Below are 24,390 nucleotides of genomic sequence, written 5' to 3' on the forward strand. Positions count from 1 at the left end.
GCTTCTGTTTACCTTCCTGCCACAGCGTTACCTATTTATCTACTTGTGCTGGTGTGCTTTTGAACTGCTAGGTTGGCAGGAGCTGGGACAGAGCAACAGGAGCTCACTCCGTTGTGCGGATTCAAACCGCCAGCCTTGTCTTTAAATTTTTGTTAAGTTGCCTTTTTTGTACTTGAAAGTGTTTGGTATTCCTTTCTGAGCCACTTTTCCTTTCGTTGGCCAAAAGGGTACATATGAGTGAAGAGTAACAATAATGAAATAACAGCAGGTCATTGGTGGCACCTGAAAGAACCACACAGCCTGTGACTGTTGTGGGAGCTCATTCCCCACTTTCCCTGGGACTACCTAAGAAATATCTGTGTGACCTAAGGAAAGGTAGAAGCCAGGATGCCCAGACAAGGAGAAAGCCAAACCATCGAATCCCTTACAAGAACCACCAACAGTCTGCGGGAATTGTTGGGGGCTGTCCCCTTTCCCACCTTCCCTGTTTAAGAAAGATCTGTGTGACTTGAGGGAAGGCAGAAGCAAGGGAAGCCCAGGCTGCCATCCCCTCCAAACACAGTGGGACTTATTTCAAAGTAGGCACCCCTAGGATTACACTGTAATCCTTTATATTTTTGAAGGGGAGGGAGTGTATAGACCCCACTGAAAATGGCAGCAATAATAATAATAATAATAATAATAATAATAATAATACCTTTATTGCCAATGTACAACCTGTGTACAATGAAATTAATAGCTAAGAAAGTGTTGTTATGAGTTTGTGGGTACCAGACTCCTCCACATTTCTGGGTCCAGCAGGGGGATCAGAATTTAATTGAGGCAAATGTTGAAATATAAGCCTGGTCAGTTTCCCGATGGGGTAATGGCCTGGGAGATGAGCCATTTAGAGAACAAAGGGAAGGTAATGAGCCATGAGGAAAGTTGAAGAGAGGAGGGCTCAGTGCCAGATGGCAAATGGGAGGGGCCCCTCCCTTAACTCAGAAAGAGTTAGATAAAGGGAGAGTTTAAAATAGTCAAGAGTTTAATTCGCTGACATCTCGTTGAATCCAGAGCTGTGCCTATGGGAGAAGCAGAACCCTCTTGGGGTGTTAATTCTGCAGACCCCTCCACCCATAGGCTCAGGTTGTATATTTGTGTAAATAAACCATATATCCTAAAGACGCCACAGTCTCCACTATGCCTCATTTCCAAAAGGAAACCCAGACCATAGGCAAGCCACCTGGAACCCCTGGAACAGTATATTCCTTCCAAAACCTCAGCTCTGCTTCTGTTCCAGAGAATCCTGTCGTGGTCTGTTGAATGTTGGGAACAGATTCTCTGTAAATATGCATCATATTTTGCTACGTGTGTTTGCATTTGTTTTCCTTGCTTAACAGCGGAGTACTAAATTTGTCTCCGGTAAACACACTCTTCCATTCTAGCAGCATCCCATCCCTTAATCTGCCTTTCTTGCAAATCTAGTTGTTATAAATTATGCAATATGTAACCTCTGGGGAGTGCGATGGGGGAAAAAAAAGTTTTACAAAGTGAACATTCTGAAGAACATTATTGCAAAAATACAATATGATAACAAAAATAAAACCCAGTGTTGCTTGGCAGGTTAAGCAGAGGGACAGAGACGTTATTGTTCCATCCAGCAAATTGCAGTGAGCAGGGAGCTGTATGGATCTGCACCCCAAAATTCCTGTCACTGCAGTGGTTCCACCTGGCCTCTAAGGTTAGAATCAGTGCTTTTTTCTGGGGGGATGCAGGGATACGCATACCCCTAAACATTTTGTGACTCTTTGTACTTTTGTCCATTTACTGTATTTATTTTTCCTGATTTGAACTATAAAATGGTGATTTTCTTGAGTCAAAATGAGAGTACCCCTAAACAGTTTTTTTTAAAGAAAAAGAGGACTAGTTAGAATCCTAAAGCCTACATCTAGCTAAATAGGATTATGGTTGCTTTATAAGCAGGGTAGCTAAACGATTAAGAAAAATGAGAGAACTGTGTAGATCCTGGTTAGTCTGAATGATTTTAGTTCTTGTTCTCTTGTGTGTGCATGCCATGATGAAAGACTAACAGGTCTACTCAGAAGTAAGCTGCAGACCAGGAAAGAAAGGTTTCAGGCTTGTGGAATCTACTTTGTTTTTACCTGAAGCCTGAGATTTACCAACAGAAGCAAGGTGCAAAAATAAAAATAAATGCTTAGAATTAAAGAATTCTGAGCCAATGTTTTGCTTTTTGTTTTTTTGAGTACCATAACTGAAGAGACCTCACAGGCCTCTCTCTCACACAAATAATCACTCCTATTCTACCTTCCCTGTTGGAATACACTAGTGTTGTTAACTCTGCTTTCTAACAGCTTTGCTCTCCACACCACCTTCTTCCCCATGGAAAATAGCACTGGACTACATTGCAGGGACCATTGTAAAAGTCTCCCAACCATGCCCTCCCTTGTGCATAATGCCAAGGGACTGTATGTGCCCTTGAATGACAGAACAATGTTTAAAAATGTACTATGTAATAACATTTATAATATATCATTTATACGAACTTCTGTCTTTGGATATGCATTTTCTAGGTAAGGGGAAGGTACAGGCCACTGTCCAATCACAGCTACAGTGATGGACATTTCAATTGTATTATCTCCATAGGCTGCTGTCACTTCCACCCCCTGAAAAGTGTGTGTGTGTGTGTGTATTGTTCATGCATTTATGTGTGTGTCTCTCTCTGTGTGCATGTGAACAATAACCAGGAAGTATCTTCCGCAAACAATGGAGTCATCAATCTCCATTTGTAATACGTCCACTGGAGAGGCAATGTTGCATAGCAGTTATTGAGTGCTAGACCAAGACTTGGGGAATCAGGCTACTTTTCCTAACTTGACCATGAAGCTACCTGGCTGAACTTGGGCTAGTCAGTCTCTCCGCCTAACCAACCTCACAGGGTTGTTGTGAGATTAAAATGGAGGAAGGAGAAATATGTAAACCACCTTGAGCTCCTTGGGGAAAGGCGGGATATAAATGTAATAATAATAAAAAATGTTTTTAATAGTGATATCATGTTCACCACCAACAGAAAGAAGGGGAAATCACTGTTATATATATATATATTAGTCCAGCAGCACCTTAGAGGCCAACTAAGTTTGTTCTTGGCATAAGCTTTCGTGTGCATGCACACTTCTTCAGATACAATCAATCAATCAATTGCAGTTCTAACTTGGGGACCGACCAAGGAGGCAGCAGGCAAAAAGGCGCGCAATGTTTTGCGCACGCGCATTGCCGAAGCAGCAAGAAAGGGTCGACGGTCGTTTTTTGGTTTTTTTCCTGGTCCTCTTCTAGCGTGAGTGCGCCTGCGCTGCCCAAAACGCGCGCCGCCGCTGTCTCTTTGCCAGCCCCCACCTGACGTTTCCATGGCGCACGCGCAATAAGCTGCCAGAGAGTGAGCGTAAGTCTCCATTTTGTTTGCCGTCCTCTCTCTCTCTACTCTCTAGCCGCCCCCCTCCCACCCCTCGCGCCTTGTGGAGAACCGGGGCGGAGAGAGAAGGGGGTGGGCCCTATGTCGCGCCGCAGGAGCTCGCCCTCTGGGTCGGCGGGGATATTCGGGAGAGGTGGGAGGGCTCATGGAGGGGCAGCCGGCCATTGCAAGCGAGCGAACAAGGAGCCAGGCAGCCCGCTCGCTTCCAATATAAGTACTGTATATGCACCAGCAGGGTTAACAGAACGGGTGCTTTCCTCACCGCCCTTGCAGGGTTACTCGGAAGTAAGCCTTGCTGGGTTCGGCGGCACTTGTCCCCCAAGTGCGATGGCAGCCTTAGTTTAGCATTTCGTTATTCCCTAGGAGGGGAGTGGTGCATAATGATCCTGAACTGGGATCCTGAACTGGGATCTGTGAAAATCTGCACAAATAGCTTTACATTTTTCCATTCTGGATTAACTGACCAGCAATAAATAACGCCCCCCTCCCCCAGTACTGAGCTCTCGCTTTTTCCTTTGCAAAGGTTGCCTACCGCTGTTTGATCATTCTGTGTCTAAAGAGTGGTTGCCAATAATAATAATAATAATAATAATAATAATAATAATAATGAAGAATGTGGTCTCATGACTATACTTGCCCCCCCTCTTCCTGACATGGTAAATGACACCTGCCACTTTTAAAGTTTTGGGCCACCTCCCCTTCCCTTGGGAGTGTGGCTCTTCAAAAGCCTGCTCATTTTACTTATTCTGCAGACTGCCCCAATTCTTCCCTGAAACAACAACAGCACCTCCTGTTTTTTAGTTGTCCTGGTTTAAAACACACATGGCTGCACCTTCTGGGTTTTTGTTTAATTAGAGATCGCCAAGTTCTGGTCATTCATGTGTTTAGTACAGTAGTGTGATTTACAAATACAGTACATCATATAGTTAATCTATATGTATATGTTAAGTATAGTTAATCTATAAGAAGGAAGTCCATGCCTCACCTGCTTGCTGGTAGCTGCTAGGTCTCTAATCAGATGACTGCAGGTGCACTCAGCTGCTCATAAAAACATGATTTGATTCCGAATCCTCACGTCTTTAGATTGCACTTGCTTTGGAAATGGATTTTGATGCTACAACTGTGTAACAATACTGAACGTAAAATATATAGAAAAGCTAAGTCCCTAAATTTAGTGCTTGCTACCAAAACGAAACCAACCTCTGTAGTACCCTCTTAGATAAATTAATTTGCTTCCCATCTTTTGGTGATGAAGGGCAACTGTGATCCACACCTGAAATTTTTTTTTTTAGGTGTTCATAGAACGGGCAAAATGCATTTCAGGGATTGAGTTGAGTTGTGTCCCACATGGTGGATTTCTGAAACAGAAATAATGGCATACATTACTTTAACTCTCCCATCCTGAATATATTTTCTTGTCAGTAATCCCTATTGACTTTCAAGTAATCATGCTTCAGATATTTTGAATTTCTAGTGTATGATAATGCTTATACTTTGTATATGAAATGTGCCTTCCCTTCTAAGTAATGAGAAGGGTCCAACAAAGGGGGGTGAGGCAGAGTGAGCTACTTGTCTTGGAGGGCACTTGCCTCTCTCTGCTCCTCTGGTCCCAACTATTACTCCCTTGCCTTCAAAATTATTCTTTTTTGGGGGGTTTGCAATTGAGTTCAGAGCACATGTTGTTGTTTAGTCGTTTAGTCGTGTCCGACTCTTCGTGACCCCATGGACCAGAGCACGCCAGGCACTTCTGTCTTCCACTGCCTCCCACAGTTTGGTCAAACTCATGCTGGTAGCTTCGAGAACACTGTCCAACCATCTCGTCCTCTGTCATCCCCTTCTCCTTGTGCCCTTCATCTTTCCCAACATCAGGGTCTTTTCCAGGGAGTCTTCTCTTCTCATGAGGTGGCCAAAGTATTGGAGTCTCAGCTTCAGGATCTGTTCTTCCAGTGAGCACTCAGGGCTGATTTCCTTAAGAATGGATTGGTTTGATCTTCTTGCAGTCCATGGGACTCTCAAGAGTCTCCTCCAGCACCATAACTCAAAAGCATCAATTCTTCGGCGATCAGCCTTCTTTATGGTCCAGCTCTAACTTCCATACATCACTACTGGGAAGACCATGGCTTTAACTATACGGACCTTTGTTGGTAAGGTGATGTCTCTGCTCTTCAGGTTTCACAGCAGTTTTCCTGCCTCCCTTGAGCTATAAGGTCCCTGTTGTGACTGGCTGAGGGCCAGTGCCTGCGTGCTGTTCTCAGTTGCAAGGAATATTCCTTATATTGGCATGAGGGTGCGTTTGTCCCCTCCGGTGTTTGACATGAGGAGGGGAGGTGTAGGTTCATTGTGACCCATTGCTCGGAAGTTATTTTCTTCCCCATCCTCTCCTTCCATTTGGGCCTTCCATTATTAGTATAGAGACAGTTGCATTTTCTACCTTCCTATTTTTCTTATTTGTCACATTCTGCGCTGTTGTGCTCAGATCTGATTGTTCTATCTTTGTCACTTTCTTAGCTGTCATGCTGCAAATTAGACAAAGAGACAGATGCCCAGGAGTGGGCTTCAGCAAGGAGGGAAGACAGTGCATCAAAGATGCGTTGGCTTCTCCAAACCAAAATTGGCTTGGAATGGGAGGAGGAGGTAATTTTCATGGAGGGGGCAGAGGCAGCTTTTGTAGATATGTATTGATCCACACAGTGCAGATACCATTTTTTTGAGAAATACTCAAGACTGTGGGTCATTCTTTTCTTGCATGCTTAAAAGGAGACAGTTTCCACATATTCCTGTCCCCTGCTCCGGCAGCTTCTAGCTGCCATGTTGCTGGTGAGGGTCCCCCAAACCTCTGGATCAGATTTCCAGAGGGCACAAGGACTGTATGGGAAATAAGGAAGTGGCAAAAATTGCCATCCCCATTGCTACTTGCAGATATATTCCATGAGCTGACTTCTGCTCGTTAGAAATTAGGATCCAAGCCCACTGTAATTGCCTTGAGTAGATCTGTTAGCACAGGCATAGGCAAACTCCAGCCCTCCAGATGCTTGGGACTAAAATACCCATAATCCCTAGCTAACAGGACTGATGGTCAGGGATGATGGGAATTGTAGTCCCAAACATCTGGAGGGCCAGAGTTTGCTTATGCCTGTGTTAGCAGGTGGGGTATAAATGTATAATGGTATACAGTATAGAAATAATATAAATGGAATTATATAACATAGTAGCTATTATGTGTGTGTGCATATTTTTGTGTGTGTTTACGCAAAGTGGTTCTATATTGATTTTTATCAAGTTCCCCATCTCTGTCTTAAGCTGTCAAACCACTATTACAGTGGTACCTTGGGTTACATACGCTTCAGGTTACATATGCTTTAGGTTACAGACTCCGCTAACCCAGAAATAGTACCTTGGGTTAAGAACTTTGCTTCAGGATGAGAACAGAAATCGTGGCGTAGTGGCAGCAGGAGGCCTCATTACTTAAAGTGGTGCTTCAGGTTAAGAACAGTTTCAGGTTAAGAACAGACCTCTAGAACGAATTAAGTTCTTAACCTAAGGTACCACTGTATATGCTTCGGACTGTGGGTATACCTCCAAAGTTGAGTCACTTTGTTGTTGCTGCGCAACGGTTGTGGAACTGTATAGTCTTCTTGATAGGGTTAATTTGTAATTGGTGACAACATGAGGGGTTAAGTTGGAGCAGTGGTTCTTAGCCTTTAATCTACTGCCACCCACCAAAAATACATGACATCATCACTGAATCCCCTCTCTGTCTCCCCTGTCCCAAGTAAGCCTAAATAGATGGTCCTGTAATTCATCTTGGCCAACAGAATGCAGAGGTGGCAAAGGCAAGGAAAAAGGAAATAACGAGGTGGTATTTTCTTGCACCCTGTACACAGAGAAGGGAAAAACCAGTTGCTGGAAACCGCAGAATGGGAGAGTGTCAGGTCCTGCTTGTGGCTTTTCCTCAGGCATTTAGTTGTCCACTGTGAGAACAGGATGCTGATCTCGATGAGCTTTTGGTCTGATCCAGCAGGCTCTTCCATACTTAAAAAAGGGCCAGTCTTTATTTGAGCTTGATTGGCATTTTTCTGATAAGTTGTTTCTCCTTTTTCCATACTTAGTATCATTGTCAATTGATGGATTATTTTTGTTTGCTTTGGTCTTTAGCCCCCTAGCAGGAAGGGAGCAATCTTGTTTAATTCCTCTTCACCATGTGCAGCTAAGATATGAGATTTCATCCTAAAGGAGGTTTAATTCTCTTCTGCTAGCTGCCAGAAGCCATTTCAAGGGACTGCCTCAAATTCTTGATGTCTTCCATTTGTTCTCCCTTGAATGCTCCCCTCAAATTTATAGGTCACTACCTGGGGGAGCTGATGGCCTTGGTTAAGAATCACTGAGTTAGATCATTTTAAACCTTCCACTCAGATTCACTGACATTATGGCCTGGTTCACACATCATGGTAAGCCAAAATTTTGCAACTGCAAAAGTGTGCTGGCTCCTAGAGAAGAGCACGTGCCTGTTTTGCTTTTTCCTGGGCTCAGTGTGGGATGGTAGCTAAGCCAAGGTTTGGCTTAGTGTGTGGTCTGAAGCCTGGATCATGTTTAAGATCTCTCCTTCTTAACCAAGATCTGTAGCCGAGAACATACTCCAGAGCCATTGTGTTTGTGCTAAGCTATGGTTTATTGTGGTGTAATGTGCAAAAGTGGCCCAGATGTATATTCTAGAATAAGATGTTCAGATTATAACATTAGAAAATTTATAGAGCATCTTTGCTACCTTCTGATTTATTTGTTTACATACACTTTTTAAATGAGAATTGCACAGGGACAAATAGCCAGAAATCTGGAGGGAGTAAGAGCCAAAAACTGAATGACAATGCTGACACATTTTGGTAGTGCTAGGTCATATTTTGCAATAGTTTTCTCTCGTTCTGTGTACAGTGTCGATTCTCCTTCCTCGGTAAATTAACAGTATCATTAGGCAAATGTTATATATATATATATATATATATATATATATATATGATTCTGACCTTGGTGTGACTTGTTTTAAATAACACATTAAATTACTAGATGTATGCAACGCTCATTCAGAGGATACAGTTAGGATGTATTGCAATTAGTTACAAAGAGAGCAGCACAATTAATTTGAAACATAACATTCCGAAGCACGCATTTATAAAGTTCAGGTGGAAGAATAATTGCTAACAATATGTCCTACCTCCAGGCAGATCTCCTAGTAAGTCATTTTCAAATATTTGATGTTGGTGATTTAAATAAGACATTCTGAAATATGTGGTAGGATGTTGGCCACTTAAGTTTCAATTGAATCACTGAAATGTTTAATGGAAAAATTGCATTACGCATTTCACCTTTTTCCTCCCCCAGGGCAAGATGTCTGCAATGTCCAACAGATACTAGTTTCCTTGATTGCATAACCTGCTTTTCATATTCCTCTCCAATGCATTTTAAGATATTCAGAGCACCTTTAAATCTTCTTTGAATGACAGCTGAATGGTACTCCTAATTTTAAAGTTACATTCTGTGCACTGTAAAGAGACTGAACATCTAAATTGCCTTTTTTCCTTAAAAAAAAACCACTGAATGGGAGATACGGAGTGCTCATGAAAGCTAAATGTAATTAACTTGTCAGTTCGCCCCTTCAATGCATGTACATGCAGCAAAATAGACATAAGAGTGATCACTGCACATCAAAATTTCTTCAAGGTTTTGATGTTTTTCCTATACAAAAAAACCCTTCTGTATGGGAAATACTGTACATAAGTTTTAAGTGGCCCTTCAATATGAAGTACTGAGTCGCAGTTGGTTTGACTTGGCCCAGTTTGACCTGTATATTTTTTCCCCAGCAGATAAGAAATGACAGTTGGCCAGGGGAATACCCTGTGGAATATTATGATTTTTACTCCACATTAAACTTTGATATTGTGTTGAATGGAGATTCAAAACTAATTAGATTTAATTAAATTACTTAATCAACTCTCTTAAAAAATGGGAATGGTAATTTTAATTTGTTTAAATCTTATGCAAGCCCTAAATGAATAGACAGCAGTTCTGGAGAACTGTAAACCCTAGAAATGGTTACAAATTTCTAAATGAATCACTGGTTAAGGAGCAAACATCTGTCAAGTGCATCTAATTGAATGTAGACATTCAGAGACAAATGGGTTGTATTCTTGTGGCAGTGTGTAAGAATTAACATGCATAAATCTCAAGAGCTCTTATTTTCCAGAATTTGGAAAGTAATCTTGCCAGTTTCACTGACTTTATTGACACAGCTAATTATGTTGTCACATAGCTAGTGTTTCATTTATATTACTGTGGAAATGAAAAGTATGCTTTGAAAGCATTTTAGATAGTTACTGATTATATGTATTTGCACGTTTATGATAGCTTTCAACCCTGCCTGTCTTGATTTCACGTTTCTGCGTGGAGCTGCAGCTTAAGAGCACAGGGATTGCCCAAGAGTTTATCTAGCTCAGCATTCCCATTTCCTAAGAGTGGGCTGCCAGATGTCACAAGGAGAGTCACAAGCTGGGCTTGATATTGATGGCCATCCCTGTTGTTAGTACTTAACATCTGGTAATCAGAGGCTTGCTGTCTCTAGAATATAGTTAATGCGACTCTGGCTGCCCCAGCTAGCAGCCCCTAACAGATGTGTTCTCCGTGTTTCATCTGATTATTTTAAACAAGCATTTTAAACTAGTACCCACCACAAAGTTCCTGCGGCTATTTGTTCCATAGGTTAATTGTGTGTTCTGAGAAATTCCTTGGTCTCAAATCCATTTACGCACAATTGTCAAGGGACGACAAGTTGTTCTAAATTGTTTTTAATGTTGTCACCCATCTTGAGACCTTAGTAGTCAATCAGTCAATCAAAAGGGTTTTTATATTTTGAAAGGAAATGAAAAATTTCTTTCTTAAATTGTCTCCTCCCACCCCAATTACACTTTTTTTTGGGGGGGGGGGTTGGTATTATTATTTTTTGCTATCCTGACACTTCTTCCCTATCTTGCAAGAAAGCTGGTTTTTATTTAAGCTGGTTCAGCTTTTCTTTATAAGGAAGATAATGTATCTACCTCACCATTTTCATTGATCTTTCGTCCGCCACATTTTTCTGGAGGTGAAGTGATCTGAACTGTGGATGCCTCAGAGATTGATCAAGCAACTTTCTGTTGCTTAATAATTACTATTATCCCCTTTCACTGCCACAGCACACTTCAGGCAAGTATGTTCACGACAATGCAGTGAAACCGAACACTTAAAATTGGGGGTCACCATTAGGAAAATAACTTGAGGAAACAGATGTTTGGACTAAGGGGAAATTTACACCTTAAGTTGAAATTTATAGGTGCAGCTCCTGAGGATCTATCTAGGAAGTGAATTTTGAATTTTTGAGCAATCACTCCTGAAGACTTTCTCCAATGGGCCACCAGTGCTTGATGGGCTGGGGGGGCGTTATGCTCATATGAAATTTGTACAGCATCTCTTCTATAGTTTTACTTCATTCTTCCAAGCAAAATATATTTTACTGCAAGACAAGTTCGTCAGATATGGATGAAAACCCCTTTGTATTCCATTATATCTTCAACACTTCTCCTGTTGTGATCTATACTTCATTTTTTTTTTTTTAACTCCCAAGGAGTTAGATACTAGGGCATTATTAGTTTATATTGATTGTTGAAGAAATGTATATCTGGAGATCATGATTTACCATTCAGTTGTTACGTAATTCCTCAGTGTATCCAATCCTCTACTGGTCTACTGTTATCCTTCCCCCACATTTTTTTCTTATATGGTATACACAACTGATCAGTTATTAAATTTATAACCTGCCATAATTCAAAACATTTAAAGGTATCTAAAAACATGTAAATGTAATAACAAATGGGGATCCTTTACATTCTGTGATGTAGTTCCCACCTCATGCCCAGGGCTGTCCCACCCATGTGGCTCAGTGAGGGACTGTAGATATGGAGGCCTCAGGAGTACACCACTCCTCGCCTCCTTTATTTGTCGCCCGCTGCCGCCTCAACCATGCTGCTGCCCCCCTGTTCTTCTCCAGCTTCTTTTTCCCCTCCCCTACCATGTTCAGTGCTCTGGGGCTTCCCTAGACCTCTTCTAGTCACCTCAGGCAGTGACAGTGGGAGCAGAGGACACCCCCCCCGGCATTTTCTGTTTCACTTCATGTGGCAAAATCTCCTGGGCCGGCCTTGTTCATACCATGTATCCAACTAAGTTGTACTTAGAGTAGACACATTGAAATTGGTGGATCTAAGTTAGGCATGCTTGTAACGTCAGTAGGTCTACTCTGAGTTATTCTTTCAGTGATGATAAATGGGGCTTTTGGGTGTGTGTTTTTACTACAATATTGTTTTTGATATTGAAGAAAGTGATGTGTCATGTCTGAAGTCCAAGAGCTTTCTTAAGTTGCTCAAAAAGATGGACACGAGGAATAAGCGACAAAAGCGGCAAAGAGTGGAATGGAAGAGGCGAGGTAAAGGCACAAATGCAAGTACTATGAATGCAGTAAGACAAACTTCAGCTTTCTTACAAATGAGGACTAATGGGATTGAGCCAACTGCTTCTTGGAAAAATTGTTTGGGGAGTGCTTCGCAGTAGGAGAGGGGCAATACTGTCCTACAGATGCTCTAAGAAGGAGCTTGGAATTTGTAACAGAATATATGGGGGGAGCCTTTAATGGGAACAGGAGACATATTGGTGGCTGAAGGTAAGTGAAGATGGAGGGGCCAATTCACCATGGAGGAGGGAAGGCCTTGGGGAAAAGGCAGAAAAATAGGATAGGACAAGGTTATGGAGGTGAGCTGGTGCTTGATTAGGAAAGACTGGGACATAGGCAATGTAAGGAACTGAAGTATTGTGCCCCTTGCTGTGTGCAAGAAGAGATGAATGATTATGACAGCAGACTTCTGTATAATGTTGAGAAAGTGGAACAGGATATACCAGAAGGAAGCCTCAAGTATAATTCCAAATGTCTTACAGATAACTTGTTAATGAAAGCAGGAACTCTTTCCTTATGCTTGTTGAATTCTCACTACACTAATCTGTATTAAGTTCTCTTCTAGATCTATTTATCGTGTTATCTGAAATCCTGGCTATGCTTTTATCATTCAGAGGTCCAGATTATTTATAGTATTGCATATGTCTGGCAGCAATGTGTCATTTGCATACGATGCTATTTTTACCATTTTTTACCCTGCTCTTGTACTTTATATTCCTAGCTTCATTGTGAATCAGTGTTGCTAACATTTCATTATACAGAATTAGAAACACTGGGACGTCTTTCCTGGATATCTCTGCCTTACAAAACTTCATGAGATAATAATAATCTGTTAGCAGTTGACTCTCAACTGCAGACTTTTCTGTTTCACTCAGGTATTCCACTGTGGCCTCCAGAGAGCAATCTTCAAAGGCAGGAGCTATTTGCACTGAGTATACACACACACTCACATGTGGTTTTGGAGATTACTGAAGCTAGGTGGAGTATTCTCTGGAGGTTGTTCACACTGACTTTGACTGCTCTGTTAACCCATGGAACAGCAAGTTGGTAAGGGAATCAATATAGATGCCTCCAGGTCTGTTCTCCTTCCTCTTCCTTCTGCACATCCCCTTGTGGTTTATGAAGGACCTAAGGTGGATGAAGCATGAAAAATGGGGGAAACAGCTGGAAAATGGCTTGTTGAATCTGGGTTGTTTCTGCTTTAAGAATGAGCCAGTTATGAGTTTGCAGCTTGCTTGAATTAGTTGTGATCTGGATTTGTTCTCATATGCAATCTTAGCCTTAACATAGGGGGAGATGTTGTCAATCTATTGCCACTTTCTGCCATCATTCTACAAATATCCCCTATAAGTGCAGTCTATTATAGAAAAAGCTATAGAGACTGTCAGTAATAAATCTGGATACATATTTTCACAGTTTCTTTTAAAGCACATTATGAGGCACTTTTTATACGAAAGCATCACTTTTTTTCAGTCGTCCATTTGTATCAATTTATATAAAAGTGGTGCGGATTCTGGTGTGTCATCACAAAAGGATACAAATATCTTGTTCTCTCAGCGAAAGTTGATCTGCACGTTGTATCATTCATTACCTTGTTTTTACTGTTGTAAAATATGCATGATGATATCTGGAGGATATTTACTCGGAAGTAAGACCCACAGAGTTCATTGAGACTTACTACCTAGTAAGTGTATGTATGCATGGTTGCAGCCCTAGGCAAATTAAGAAGTGGTGATGAGATGCAATGATCACTTCTCACAATGTTTATCTTGGGAAATGCTGAGGAAATCTGCCTTACCTTGCAAACCTGAGCAACCTCCATTCACCTTCTGGAAATCATAAATACGCTATGCAAGCTATAAAGCCCTGAAAACGGATTACAGCATTTGCAGAACCAGCTTAGTTTTAGTGAATGTGGTTTAATATGTCTGCTTTAAATACAAATATTCTCTGTGTTGTAGAAGAGGCTTGTGGATATCCACTTGTCTTGTTGCCTGTGGGAAGTAAGAAGTTGTGTGTGTGTGTGTGTGTGTAGGGATGGAGGAAGGGGGTGCGGTGGGGGTGGGCTGCCCCAGGTGTCACCACTGAGGGGGGGCGACAAAATTCCAGGCGGCACTCACTGCAGGGCCTGCAGCGCACCCAAGCCACACGTCTCTCCTGGAAGAGACATGGGCACGCACAGGCTCCATGCTGCCCGAACGGTCCGCCCACTGCCTCCCCCCCAGCTGTAGGGCAGCTGAGTGGGAGGAGGCAGGCAAACTCCGGAGGCTCTATGGTGCGCCCTGCCATCGCCCCACCCCTATGGGTGGCTCACCCTGCCCTTGCCCCCGGCCGTGCTGCCCCAGGCGCCTGAGTGGTTTCCTCCGCCGCTATGTGTTGAAAAATGTTGGCCCATGAGGAAAAAGGTCCACAATACATACTAGAGCAGTACAGTGGTACCTCAGGTTAAGTACTTAATTCGTTCCAGAGATCCGTACTTAACCTGAAACTGTTCTTAACCTGAAGCACCACTTTAGCTAATGGGGCCTCCTGCTGCCGCTGCGCTGCCAGAGCATGATTTCTGTTCTCATCCTGAATCAAAGTTCTTAACCTGAAGCACAATTTCTGGGTTAGCAGAGTCTGTAACCTGAAGTGTATGTAACTTGAGGCGTATGTAACCCGAGGTACCACTGTACCTTTATTAGGCCAACCCAAATGTTACAAAGTAGTATGCAGCGTTTGGTATTCTCTGTAACTTCTTGTCAGGAAGATTGTAAACAGCAAGGGGGTGGAGATGGGAAGAAAAGTTGAATGTTGAAGCCCTGGAGTCTGCGCTTAGTAACATCAGCTGCAATGTGGGATGAGGTACCAGACAGTCTCACATGAGACTGTTACATACAGTTATAGAACGTACATCCAGGCGTCCTTTGTGAACTGTTCCATTGTTTAAAGTGTGTCAGCTTCCACTTACAGCAGAGCTTCACATTAGTTCTAGAATGATTTCCATTCCAAAGAACTGCAGGCAAATCTGAGGAACTATATACCTCTGCTAACGGAACCTGCTTTGCTGTAGTGCGAAAGCAAACTTCTTGGTCAGCCTGAGCCTAGGCACGTTCACTTCAAACGCTGAGTCCAACTAAAAGTTCAGTGGGACTTAAGAATAAAAGTGTGTGTCGGAATGTGTTCACGTTACCGCCTTAGAGCACAGTGAAGGGTTTTTGGTTTTTGGTGTATTTCACAGCTCCTTCCCCTCTAGCTGTTCACATCAACACAACTTCATTAGTGCCGGGTTCGTTTCTGTTTGTGTACACACCAGTGGGTGTTCACGGGGCAGGGATGTCTTCACCTTCTGTAAAGGGGTTCAGGCCTTGGCTGGAGACAAACTGGGAATGGCTTAAGGATCGATGTGAAGCTGGTTTGAGAAACAATGCATTACAACAAAATACGGGATGCATATAGATTTTAGATAATGTTGTTTAAGCACAGATTAAAAACTCAGCCCTGGAAATGGAGCGAGTGCATGGTAAACAGAAGTGTGAATAGAGCCGAGGAATGCAGCTTTTGTTAATGCCGGCTAAAACCCTATATACAGTTACCTGGTTGTAAGTGCTACTGAACACAAGCTTCTGAATGGATAGGATTGTGCTGTTAATTGCTTCAGGTGCTGTTTAGCTTTCAGAGTTCACTAAGAAAGCTCTTACCTGGAATTATTGACATAGCTTGCTAGAAGGTCCGCAGCAGATAGGATTGGGGCGTTGGCAGGGTAGGGGATGACCTGGGTCATCTATTGCAACCTTTCTCTTCAAGCAGGATTACCCTGCCGCTTTGCAAGTGATAACCTTGAATATACATGAAAGGATTTGCTGTTTTATGTTGCTGTAAACTCGTGTTCCATTTGTCATCTGCTGTCTTCCAAATCCTCTTCTGCATATTCATTACATAGTCTGGGTTTGTTTGGGGTTCTTTTTTGTATTCTGCCAGGCACTTGGGAATTTTTCTTCTAAATACTGTAGATAATACCGTACAGTAAGATAAATAAAATGGGTTGCTTCCAGTATTTAGTCATTTTTAAGGAAAGCTTAAGTTTCCCAATTAGCCTTCTCGGTAGCCTCATATTTCTTTTTCGCAGCTGAAATACCATCTTGGCTATGAGTCCTGGAAGACCTGCTCCCTGCCTTGCTTGCCTTTTCCTCCTGGCCTGGGTGGGCAGGGCCCTGACTGACTCCAGCTACAAAAGCCGAGGCTACTGAACAGGCTCTTGGGATGGTGCATTGTTTAGGGGTTTTTGTTGGGACGGGGTTGTTGCTTTTTTTTTTGTATCTATTTTAGATTGTTGTGATTTATGTGGAAACTGTTTGGTTGTGTATTTTTTAATGTTTTATTTATTTATAACTACTTTCATTATGTTGTAGTTATGTATTTTTTATGTTGTAAGCTGCCTTGAGCATGTTTTGAACTGTGGAAAGGGGACATACATATAAAATTATGTATGTATGCATGTATGCACGCATGTATGTATGTATGTATGTAGAGTCACCATGTAGGAAGTGGCCAGTTCTGCAAGAGATGGGTGGGTTATCCTTTGGTCAACTCAGTATTTTGTGGGAAAGATTCAGTTGCATACCAGAAATTGAGGTTTGCGCAATTAAAATGGATTAAAGTAGTCTGTTGCTCTGGCACAACACTTCCACCTAAAAAACAAACAAACCACAAACTTTTTGTAGTTAGGGAAGTGACAGGGAAATACACCAAAAATGAGGAATAAACTATTGATTATTATGAAAGCATATAGCCATGTAAGCAAATCAAGATGAAATTGGAATGAAAGCTCATTGTCATATAACCATCCCGCAAATAGGACTAAGTGTTCAGTATAGATTAGACATTGTGTAACCTCACATAAGCTTCGTGCATGGCAATAATGTTGAATGTGCAATAAACAGGCCATCTGGAGGAGCCTCTTTTAGTTAGATTAGGTTTATAAAAAATGAAATCACACTTTGGACCTTAGGAATTGTATTCAGTGCTTCATGAGTGCATTGTGTTCTTTGAAAGAGCAATGGGGTATATGTGAAACTGAGTCTGTGCAGTGGTGGTTCTGTTGTACGGGACTTCAGTGATCATGCAGACATGAGTCGTCTCTTATTTCCCATAATCATTTCTGCTGTCTTCATTTGCGACCATGAAGTGTTGAAAAAATGTACCAAAAACAACAAGCTCCTGAAATATGGCTAATGATCTACGGCTACTGAGACGCTCCGATTCCTGGGGTAAAGAGCTGATTTTTGCATGGTTAGGGATTAGCCTCAGAAAAGCTTGTTTACAAACCGTGTTAGACTGAAGCGGAAGTGGTTCCAGGGTCAAAACCTTGTAGCAGACCTTCAAACCAGGCCCATGAAGATCAGGCTCTTGAGTTGGTACAGGAAATTCATGGGTGAGTTATACTTGGGATACACAATAAACTGTCATTAAAGTGTGCATTACTTGCCCCAATTCCCTTCACCAATACTACTTCTGACCCTCAATCACCTGTTCCCTCTGGTTCTTAATGCACTGCCACTGTAGCTTTCAATTCTCCACCAGAGCTTTCCAAACTGTGTGTTGTGATGACTGCTCCCCGTGCTCTTCCAGGGGCTGGAAAGGGGTTAGTTTAACCTCTGGTTTGCTAGTAAAACCGAATTACTGTGTTGCAAAAGGATGCGTGTCTAAAAAGTGTGTCACCAACATGAAAAGTTTGGAAAGCTCTGACCTAGGCCTTTCCCCCACATTCCACTGCTTGCCCTCGCAAAATAGCTTTGAAAGAAAGCAGCAGCCCATGCTGTCACCCTAACCACCCCTGAAATCTAAGCCTGCCTTCTGCCTGATCAAAGGCTGCCACCACCTATTCTACGCCCTTCCCCTTTGGCTACAAATGCTGGCAGGTTGCAAATTCCATTCTCTCTACACACCTTGAACACCCTCATTGCTAATTTAAATGTCATGGGATGGGAGCGAGGGGCAAGGAAAACGTAAATGCATGTGATGCTTCAGCCTCACTGTCCCAAGTAAGGTTCTGGCTTGGATGATGATGATTAATAATAATAATAATAATAATAATAATAATAATAATAATAAATTGAATTTATATTTGTTAAATTTGTGTAGAGAGGTGTAGTGGGCTGCACTAGGAACTCCAAAGGAACTCCAGGCACATTTGTTTGACCATCCTGTTTCATAACATCAGCACCAAACTAGCACCAAACTCTGGCAGAGGTGTTGGTGTGTGGGGCACCAGATTTGTGGGTTCATAGTTTATGGAGCTACATGCCTTTGGAAAATGTGGTGATGGAGGTAATACAGACCTACAGCACTGGCTGCTCTTTTTCTTATGCCCACACCATTTCCTCACTCGGTCTCAAGAATTTGCATCGCTTTTGGAAAGCAAATGAAAAACTGCAGCATCAAAGCAGAAATGTGGGTCACAAGCATCATATGAGAGCAGAGCACTTTCGAGAAGTAACAGACTAGAGGACATTTCTTTGGCTTTCTTCTAACCTAGCTTATACTCCTGAAGACATTTCCCATTGAAATGCTTGACTTTCTTCTCCCACCCCCTAACTTTACCCCCCCCCCAGGTGAACGTGCTCTGTCGTTTCTCTGTTATCAGGGTTATGTGCAAACTTTGCTCCCAGCGCTGTGACTAAGTAGATCATGATCATCTTAATGTTCGTATCTGGCTCTGCACACATATATTTTGCAAAGTAATGTTGGCATTGCAGCACCGTTAGCAGCCTCCCTGTAAAAATTAATGATGCATTGTCATGCATGGCTAGACCAAACAGTCAGTATTGATTCTTGTTTGCAGGTTGTCAGGTGATTTTATGAAGAGGTTTTAATAGCTGCACATTGCTTATGCTGTTTTAAAGCAATTACCAATTAACAGGCTGAATGGCCAGTACCATTGGAAAGCATTCTGTTTTGGAATATATTTGTATGGGGCCAAAATAAAGAAGTCAAATGAAAACATGGACCACTGAGTTTTGGATTATTTAAAGGGAATGCTACTTTTGTAGTAGTACAGTCGTACCTTGGTTGTCGAACGCCCTGGAACTCTTACGTTTTGGCTCCTGAACGTTGCAAACCTGGACGTGATTGTTCCAGTTTGTGGACATTCTTTTGGAAGCCGAACGTCCCTACGGGGCTTCTGCGCACATGCGGGTTGCGATTCGGTGCTTCTTCACATGCGCAAAGCGCAATTTAGTGCTTCTGAGCATGCGCGACCACCGAAACCCGGAAATAACCCGTTCCGGTATTTCCGGGTTTCAGTGGTCCGCAACCCCAAAAAAAATGCAACCTGAGGCACCTGTAAACCGAGGTATGATTGTACTGTTTTTTGTTTGTAATATAGGAAAATGTTCAGCAACAGTTGTAATGAGCAATGCACCTTGATAATGGATGTGCCCTCAGCTCCGAAGCTTGTTTTTCAGAGGCTTCATAATACTGTGCTGTATTACGATAATAATAATAAAAATGTTAAGAGTCCTGGGTCCAGGCTTTCGCAAAATGATTCCCAATTGCGTCCTAAAAATATGTGATTTTAACTCCTATTAACATCTTTAAGAGCTACTGATGGGATGCCAGGTGTAGCTGTTTCCTTTGTGCCCAAGACTCTTATGGATAACCCCATTTCTGTTTTCGTTGGCACTGCCTTGGAGGCGAGTAGGAATGAAAGAAGAAGGGTCGGTATTTAAAGTTCAAATATAGGACAGGTGCAGGTATAGCTCTGAAAATAAAGGCTTTCATCCAACTCCGTGTTACTTGGTAATAGGTTGAACATTTCATAAAATGGCTTATTTTGCTTGCTCCACAATTTAAAGTGGGCCAAAAACTACTGCCATTCTCTTTAAAAAAAAAAAATTACAAGCAGGTGAAAATTGCTGGAATGAAGAAACGTACAATATATAAAAATTGAATTTTGTGAGAAGGAGACAGCTGCAACTTTTTTTAAAAAATGTGGTTTAAATGATTACTTTTACACTTCTCTCAGTTCTCCTCTGGAGATGTTGGCAGTTCTCTGTTGCCAACATCCTTTGTGTCACGGAGGCAAATAAGTTACAGTCTTACCATCACATAATCTGGAGCTAATTTGAGCTCATGTCCTCTGATGAGAAAGCACAAGCAATTTAGGCCAATAATAGCTTCCCCCAAACATAGCTTCACCTGCGCACTAATAATTCATACTTGATCTCCGTTCCAGTTGCATTTCTTGCTCCTGTATCAGGTTCAGGATACTCACTTAATACTTTAAGAACGACCTTGTTCAGTAATTGAATTTGAACAAGATAGGCCAGGAGGCCACTTTTCAAGTACACTCTCTCACCTTTTTTTTGGAAAGCCTTGGATAATGAAGGCAGATGTTCTGAACTCCGAATTGCCATAGTAACAAAAGGAAAAGTGCGCGCGCCAGAGAGAGACAGAGGGAAGCTTGTTGCTTCTCATCATTTGCGCTTTTCATCTTGCTGGTGGATCTCTTTACTAATACTAATAACTGATAATGAAGGCTTTTTCTGTGGGCTTTTGTGTTTGTGCATTGGTGCAGCACACTGAAATGCTGAATAATGGAAACATGAATCGGCTTGGCTCTAGGAATTCAGTGCTCAAAATCCACTGCTAATACTTTTCTTGAAATTGACATTGTTCTGCTTTCGACGAAACACTTGTGTGAGATTTCAGTGTCATGTTTTGGTGAGAGGATGAAAGGTTCTGCTGCCTTGGTCTGAAGCAAGACAGTATACCTGAAGGAGCGTCTCCACTCCCATCATTCATCCTAGGCACTAAGGGTCCAGCTCTGAGGGCCTTCTGGCGGTTCTCTCACTGCAAGGTTACAGGGAACCAGACAGAGGGCCTTCTCGGTAGTGGCACCTGTCCTGTGGAACGCCCTCCCATCAGATGTCAAGGAAACAAACAACTTTCTTGACTTTCAGAAGACATCTGAAGGCAACCCTGTTTAGGGAAGTTTTTAATGTTTGATGTTTTATCATGTTTTTAATATTCTGTTGGGAGCCACCCAGAGTGGCTGGGGAAACCCAGCCAGATGAGCGGGGCACAAACAAACAAACAAACAAACAAACAAACAAACAAACAAACAAACAAAATTATAATAAACTGTGTGGTAGATCTTGGAGAAGGGTGGCTTACTATACTCTTGGTCTTGTGGCTGGGTAGATTGTACCTACATCTTTCTGTGAATTATGCAAGGGGTTGTGCTACATCCATGTATTTTGTGATCATTGCTAATACCATATGGAAGACTTAACTATTTCTGCCCTGTATCGCTTTCACATGTGTTCATTCATAAGTCTATTCTGTACCATTTCTGAATCAATCTGTTGTTGTTGTTGTTGTTGTTGTTTGTTTAAAACAAAGTCCACATGGAAATAGGCAGTTAGATGCTTATTTCCTAGAAACATATTTTCTCCCAAAATATTTATAACAGAGCACAACTAAATATATATATATGTTTTGCTGCCATACCATGCTATATTATACAACACTGAAATGTTTAAATGTTTCTTTGATTTATCTTGAATCTTCCCACCACACTTGCCATTCTTTCCTGCTGCACCAGTGTGGCACACGACACACTTTGAGAACCACTGCCTTAAGCCTAAAGCCTGCTATGTTTGACCTGTGTTACCCTTTGTGATGTGGAAGTTGCTTGAGTGTAGCAGTTTTCCTCGCCGCAAATTAATTTGAGACGCATTCACCCCAGGGTGACAACTTTTCAGTTCCATCTTTTTCCCCTCATGAATATGATGAAATGCTAATGGGTAACTAACTGCCTTAAAATGAATTTGTATGTACAGTTAGCTGAGATTTGCGCAAGAAGAATATAAATTATTGTTGTTGTTGTTGTTAAATTTGTATGCGGTCCTTCACCCGTAGATCTCGGGGAGGTTCACAGCATAAGAATACAAAAATAAAAACACAAAATACAGAATAAAATACAGAACAGGAACAGGAACAAGAACAAAACAAACCAATAACCTCAATTGTTGTTGTACACTTGTACAAACCACTACCTAGGAGGGGCAGGGCTATGAGCACCAACTATTGCAGGCATAGGCAAACTCGGCCCTCCAGATGTTTTGAGACTACAATTCCCATCATCCCCGACCACTGGTCCTGTTAGCTAGGGATGATGGGAGTTGTAGTCCCAAAATATCTGGAGGGCCGAGTTTGCCTATGCCTCAGCTAGTGAGATGCATTCCTAGGTGCCAAAAGGCACTTAGTTGTTAGCAGGCCAATTCAGCTGTGCTGATTGAATACTCTTATTTAAATTTGTAACACTGCAATTTAAGAGGCCTGCTATCGTGACAGAATTCTGTAAATGGATTAGGCGGCTGTGGTGCAACATCACTTTTTAACAAATGTGTTTGCCCATGTAATATTGGGTTTTCTAGTAGGCAAACAAACAACGACAGTCAGCCTGGCAGCAATGCAGCCGCACCACACCCTTTGTGCAACTTGTTCCATAAGTGCCAAGGGAGTACATGACTCCTTGGGTAGCCTGCTTGAAATGATTTTGCTTAAGGATTATGGATCTCTCCCTTCCTTTTAGTTCCTCGTTATTTCCTACGATGTTTATGAATTTATACAAAGGTCGACACAGAGGTTAACGCTATACAAATCTGATTAAAATTAGCTGCGCTGTTTTCAAAGGTCAGGTGCGCTCTGTGGATATTCTTAGAGATTATATTGTTTATTCTGCATATGTATACATCTTAAAACTCTGCAAAGGTCATGGGGAGAGCTGGTTTGTAGAATTCAGAGAAAGGCAGTTTAATACCTTAATAACCTTTATTGAGCTGAAACAATAGTCAAAACTAGCTATCTGATTCAATGTGGTGGACTTTGATGGTAGAACGCTTAAGTTGAGCCAGTTCTCTTTATTTGTGTGTGCCACGTTGTTACTTAAAGTGTGGCGGTGATAGAATTTTAGTTGCTTGCAGCATTGGAAAATTTACCGGTTTTTTTAAAGGTCTAACAATCAGCATTGGTTACCAGTTTTGAACTGGGTGGGGTGCAAGAGTCCTGCCTGTTTTTAAGTGCTGCTCAAAGCACAATGATACTTGTTAGTGTGTGCTTCAGTCTCCCTTATGATGTAGCTTGTGTGACGGACAGATGAAGCAACCAATCAGGAGTGAGTGGCAAGCAAAAAAAAAAAAAAAGGTGGAATGTGATGGTTTAACTAGCAGATAGGGCCTGGCGAAGGAAGCAGCTGGGCGGTTATGTGTTTGCTAGGCAGGACAAACCATGTCTTGAATTTCCTTAGGGAAAGCAATAGATTGCAGAAAGAAGCCAGAAGCATTTTACAGCCAGAATAAAACAGATAGCCATTCTAGGAGCAATTGGATTTATTAGAAACAGAGAGGAAAGTTATGAGCAAAGTTCTTAATTACATCTGTAAAAGGAACTGTGACTGAAACCAAGTTCTGTGTCTTTAGTAGCGAAACCTCTAAGCTTTATCCCTCAGAGAGTGCTTGTTAATAAAATTCCCGTTTTGTTTCCATTGTGCCTCATTCTTAATTTATTCCCAGTTCAAGAAACAAGTGGTCACAGTGATAACCTACATCATCCCCCAAGACAACAACAAGAGTCCTTGTTTCTAGACACATAGCACCTCTAAATTCATAGTTGTTTCTGACAGGGAGTGTCACAGCACCCCATATACTCAAAGGTATTCTGGTGAAAGTGAAGTAGGAGGGTGAGGTGCTTAGAAGCTTGCATTCTGATTTTCAGTCAGCCCAGGACCACCCTTCATAATAATACAACACTACCAAAAATTGGAAGGGCTTTATAGGCACCAGCAGGTTCTATCTGAGGGTACTATGGTGCCCATTGGCACCACGTTGAGTACTCCACTCTTGGATAACTTGTTCAACTGTGAAAGGAACCAGATGGGTTTATTTCCAAAGATGGCCCGAAGTGCTTATTTCAAAGGATTTGCAAAAGTTATGGTAATTACTTAGTTATGGTAACTTGCCCAGTATTGTATATAAAATATTAGTCAGTTAAAATAATTCATTTGGAAGATATTGGGATTAACTTGGTTGTGTGTGTGTGTGTATTACAAAGATTCCCTTAGAACTGTAATATTCATGCTCATTAAAATTCAGGAGGTCTAATAATAAAGCCACAAAAGGATACAAGTATGAGTCAGTGAAGCATGGCTAATTACAGCAGTTTTCAATCATGCAACCAACAATTGGCACGAAACTAGGTTTCTATTAAATACATACTTCTGGCAATATTTTGTGTGGAGGGAGAGGCTGTGATCAGAAAGGCTCTTAGCATTTTTTATTTTATTTTTTGGCCATAAAAACAGTGAGTCTGTTACATAAGCATTGCATTCTGCATTGGCATTTTGTTATCATTC

At 41.8% G+C, this 24,390-nt stretch overlaps 1 protein-coding gene across 2 annotated transcripts in view; it reads left to right on the plus strand.

The window, feature by feature from the left end:
• Positions 1-3,276: 3,276 nt before the first annotated feature.
• The window catches only part of FHIT (fragile histidine triad diadenosine triphosphatase), a 1,048,842-nt gene continuing 1,027,728 nt past the window's right edge, over positions 3,277-24,390 (plus strand). For both annotated transcript variants that reach the window (XM_083725434.1, XM_083725437.1), the window contains exon 1: positions 3,277-3,436. The gene's annotated coding sequence lies outside the window, so the exon portion shown is untranslated. The remainder of the gene's footprint in view (positions 3,437-24,390) is intronic.

This window comes from Podarcis gaigeae (genome assembly GCF_964106915.1).
Source record: "Podarcis gaigeae genome assembly, chromosome: 2".
NCBI lineage: Eukaryota > Metazoa > Chordata > Lepidosauria > Squamata > Lacertidae > Podarcis > Podarcis gaigeae.